Here is a 5,294-nt window from a genome sequence, read left to right as displayed (position 1 = left end):
AGTTCACTAAAACTCCATGAAAGATCATCTTTACTGATCTCATGTAGGATCCTGGTCTGCTTCCATATTTCTTCCAGGTCGGTAGAGATCCTTCCACTCTGATCTACATACATACAACAACTTGTGTTTATTACTGTACAGACTCCCCCTTGAGTGGCCAGTAACAAGTCTAGGGCCATCCGATTTTGGAATACTACCTGTGATAAACTAGATATCTCTTCTTGTTGAGCCTTTATAGCATCCAGAATTTTGTTTTCTAACTTCTCTATAATTGCAGAAATATTAACTATTGCCTTTTCCAATTCACTCACTCCTAACCATGGGATAAACCATCGCACAAAACTATGAAAAGGGGTGTGTCTCTCTACCAATGGATTGTTAATTTTTCATCTGATTCTCCGGATATGATTTCTCAAGTAACCTCGAGGCACTACATCATGTACTGTCATATTGGGGACTACCGCTCCAAGAGTGCAAGTTCCCTTCCAATTCTCAGGCAAGACCTTACGGGCTGTATCATTGCATAGCCAATACCACCCTTTTCCTTCTGGAACCGTCCAGCTGGTTGAATTTGCCCAGCCGCTAGTCGTACTAATATCAATTGTTCAATTACAAGATGTCTGATTTCCCACATAAGTAGTATCCGTATTTATACAATGCTGTTTTCCTATACCCTTAGGCGGGTTACACCTTTGTACACATACATAATAGGATTCTAACGGCATGAAGCTACTCACTTCTAGTTCCAAAACTGCTTAATATTTTCGACCCCAAGATGTGTTTTCCCACAAATTAGTCCAAGATAAGTTTGCAGGCAAGGGAATCCCAATTAACGATACACCCTTATTCCCATGCTGTGGCAGATGGGTGCATACCCAACAGTTCGTCTTATTAGTTACTTGAGAAATTGTTTGTATTAAGGTCAGGTGTAAGTTCTCATCCCAAGTTGCCCACCCCAAATCCGAGAACCGCACCCCTGCAATCATTAGGATCTGGAAAACCGTAATTTTGTTGGTCCAATTGGAGTGGTGGTCCATATCCTCGCCGGGGCCTTCTTCACCCTTGAATTGTGGATCCAAGCTGCTTGTTTCTTAATCTTAATGGCGGTGTGTGTTGTCAGTAATACTTGGTGTGGTCCCATCCACTTTCCTTCCATTTTTCCTGCACGGGTTGTCCTGAAAAAGTCTTTATATATATATAATCCCCGAGCTTAAAGGGGTGGATTGGTTGATCCAACCCTCTAGCCCTGGTCCCTAAAACAAATGTATGTACTTTATTTAATTGTTTCTGAAGTTCAGTTATATAAGCATATAAATATTCTGATCCTAACTGCGTTAGGTCCTCTCCACTAAATAGAAATTGCTATGGCCTTCCATATAAGATTTTGAAGGGACTCAAATTTCCTTTTATTCTAGGTTTAACTCTAATTCCAAGTAATGCTAAAGGGAGGGATTGAGGCCATGACAAATTAGCTTCTTATCCAATTTTAGCTATTTATTGTTTAATTAAATGGTTCATTTTTTCTACCTGTCCACTTGCCTGTGGTCTATAAGGAGTATGCAGTTGCCAATCTATCTTTAGAATCTTACTTATCTGTTCTACCACTTGTGCACAAAAATGTGAAACTCTATCAGAAGACATTGCTACTAGAATCCCAAAGCATGGTATTATTTCATTTAACAAGACTTTAACCACTTCTCTTGCTTTGGTTGTTCGACAGGGAAAGGCTTCAGGCCTTCCTGAAAACGTGTCAGTCAGAACCAGTAAATAATGATACCCCCCTTTTCTAGGGAGTTCTGAAAAATCAATTTGCCACTGTTGCCCCGAATAATTTCCTTTACCGATTATTCCAAATTTTATTCTATCCTTGGTATTGTGTAAGCAAATGCTACATTGTTGAGTTACTTGTTTTATCATATCGTCCCACTAATGTCTGACTCAGGCTCTTATGCAGTGTGCCAGCTCCCCAATGCGTTTTATTGTGTTCTGTAAGAACTATGGGCCATGTCAAACTAGAGGGTATTACTATGTGGTTATCTTTTAAATATACTCATCCATCTGGTTTCATTTTACCTTTCAAATCTTCAATTAATTTTAAGTCTTCTTTTGTATAATTTGGATATAGTTTGGATTTTACCGTCTGGTATCAAAGACAATGCCTTCACCTCAGTTATTTCAGCTGCCTGCTTAGCCTCTGCCAATCGATTTTCCAATTTCAAAATCGGTGTTCCCCTTTTGGTGTCCCTGACAATGCATGATAGCTACCTTTTCTGGTTGTTTTACAGCCTCTAACAATTTTAAAATTTCTTCAGCATACTTTGTGTTTTCACTGAGCGGTCAGCAATCCATGTTCTTTCCAAATTGCTCCATGAGCATGTACCACGCCGAATGTATATTTAGAATCTGTCCAAATATTTACCCTTTTTCCCGCTGCCAGTTCCAATGCTCTCGTGAGAGCAACTATCTCCGCCTTTTGAGCTGATGTTCCAGGGGGTAAAGGCTTAGACTCGATTACCTGCTGAGTAGTTGTTATAGCATATCCAGCTTTACGTTGTCTTTGCGTAACAAAACTGCTCCCATCCGTGAACCAAGTTTCTTCCGCATCTTCCATGGGCTCCTCCTTAAGGTCTGGTCGGCTGGAATACACAGTCTCTAGAGTTTCTAAACAATCGTGAATCACAGCTTGTGCCGGAGCATCACTAAGAAAAGAGGCTAGATTCACAATATGAATTATCACAATCTCCACGTCGTCCTGTTCTACCAATATTGCTTGATATTTCAAAATCATCAATTCTTGTTTAAGTTGTTTAAAGACTTTTTGTGCTTCTCCAGTCCAGACTAACTTTGACTGGTTAATCTTTATCAATTCACATAGAGGCTTTACCAATAGTCCATAATTATAAATCCAAAGGCGACACCAACCTGTCATTCCTAAAAAGCTTTGTAGCTCCTTTACCATTTGAGGTTCTGGAGTCTGGCAAATGACTTCCTTATGTTCAGTTCCTAGTTCTCGTTGTCCTTCCGAAATGTCAAATCCCAGATAGGTCACACTTTGTTGAGCCAGCTGGACTTTCTGTCAAGAGACTTGATATCCATTTAAACCCAGAAAATTAAGACGACTTATAGTCCATTGAATCCAACTCCCTTTAGTCTCGGTAGCTATTAAGAGATCATCTACATATTGTAACAAAGCACCTTCAGTGTCCGGAGGTATCCATGTTTCGAGTTCCCTTGCTAATTGGTTTCCAAAAATAGTGGGGCTATTCTTGAATCCTTGAGGTAGTAATGTCCACGTAAGCTGCGTCTTTCTGCCTGAATCGGGATTTTCCCATTCAAAGGCGAATAGGTTTTGGCTTTCTGTGGCTAAGCCTAGGCAGAAGAAGGCATCTTTTAAATCCAGTACGGTAAACCAGACTTGACTATTCTTTAATTTAGTCAGCAAAGTATAAGGGTTTGCCACTACTGGATGTATATCCTCAGTGATTTTATTTATGGCCCTCAAATCCTGAACTAGCCTATAGCTTTTTCATCTGCCTTTTTAATTGGCAATATGGGTGCATTGTATTCTGATTCGCATTCAATCAATAATCCATACTGTAAAAACTGATCAATTATCTCTTTAATTCCTTTCCTATCTTCTATCCTCAAAGGATATTACTTAACCTTAACGGGTTTCTCTCCTGGCTTTAATTTAATAATTATTAAGGTCACATTTTTAGCTCTTCCAGGGACTTCGGTAGCCCAAACTCCTGGACATACTTGATCTGTGATCTCTAAAGGTATTTCACTTTTAGGGTCAGTTTGTATTAGTGCCAAGCTTAACACATTTATTAGTTGTTCTTCTCCTGTTCTTAATTCCATTTTCCCTTTTTCAAAGACAATTTCTGCTCCTACTTGCTCTAATAAATCTCTACCTAAGAGTGCCCATGAGGAGCTAGGCATAGATAAAAATCTGTGTATGCCCCATTGTTTCCCTAATTTGTACTTCAAAGGTTCACAAAAATAAGCCTTTTCCGTTACACCTTGTCCTGGTTTCAGTTAGAACAGAGTTAATTTTCTTCCTAGTAGCTGGGAGAATGCTATGTTTTGGCTTAGGATGAGAAGAGTGCTGATAACACCCCGATGTTTCAATTGTTGCAGAGCAATGCTTATACCAAGCCAAGGACATCTCAGCTTCTTGCTCTGTCCTGCCAACAGGCAGGCTGGGGGTGCAGTAAGAGCTGGGAGGGGACAGACCCAGGACAGGTGACCCAAACTAGCCAAAGGGGTATTCCATAGCATCTGACGTCAGGCTAAACAATACATAGGGGTGGCTAGCCAGGGGGAGGGGGCCGGACTGCTCGGGGTTAGGCTGGGCATCGGTCAGCGGGTGGTGAGCAATTGCATTGTGCATCACTTGTTTGTACACATTATTAGTAGTGGTACTATTATCATCATTGTATTATTATTATTATTATTATTATTATTATTATTTTGTCTTATTAAACTGTCTTTATCTCAACTCACAGGCTTCACTTTCCATTTCTCTCCCCCGTCCCAGAGAGGGAGGGGGAGGGGGAGTGAACAGCTGCGTGGTGTTTAGCTGCCGGCCGGGTTAAACCATGACACACCTTTTACCCTAACATAATAATTCTGTGAAGGCATTAATGCTTGATTTAGAACTGAATACGTTGCCCCATAGCAATAAGAAATTTCACTTCCATTCCTCCCCTAGCTTCATTATAACCAGTGGAGGATCCGCTAGGATAGATTCCCCAGGTCCCCGTTATTCCTGTTGAAATCAGGGGTTGATTACCCTAGGAAAAGGCTAGTCAATTTGTCCTCCAAAGCCAGGTCCAAACCGTTTTGATTTATTTATTTATTTATTTATTTATTTATTTATTTATTTATTTATTTATTTTCATTACATTTCAGAGTTGGTCCAAAAATTCCATAGGGCTTTCTTTTAGACCTTGTTGGAAGCATATTCTCAATTCCCAATTCATCCAGGTTTTAGTATTTACTTAACCGTTCATGATTTTCAGGATGATTCGGGTCTTAGTGGGGGTCGGTCAGGGGAATGCAATTGTCCACAGTTCCCTGAACGGTCCCATCAGCAATCTGAGCTCGCACATGAACTCAGGTTGTTTTAAGAGTGTACCTTTTTTCTGTTTCTGTGACAACTCTCTCGGACCGATCATGGTCCCTTTGCCCTAAAGGGCTAACACCCATGATTTTAAGATCTCTGCCTCGGGCAGAGGCAGAACTATTAACATTCCTACATCCTCTTTCCCTGCTCATTCAACTTCAAACAC

This window comes from Aythya ferina, assembly GCF_964211825.1.
Source record: "Aythya ferina genome assembly, contig: HAP1_SCAFFOLD_61, whole genome shotgun sequence".
Classification (NCBI taxonomy): Eukaryota; Metazoa; Chordata; class Aves; order Anseriformes; family Anatidae; genus Aythya; species Aythya ferina.
Note: the sequence above shows the minus strand (reverse complement) of the source record.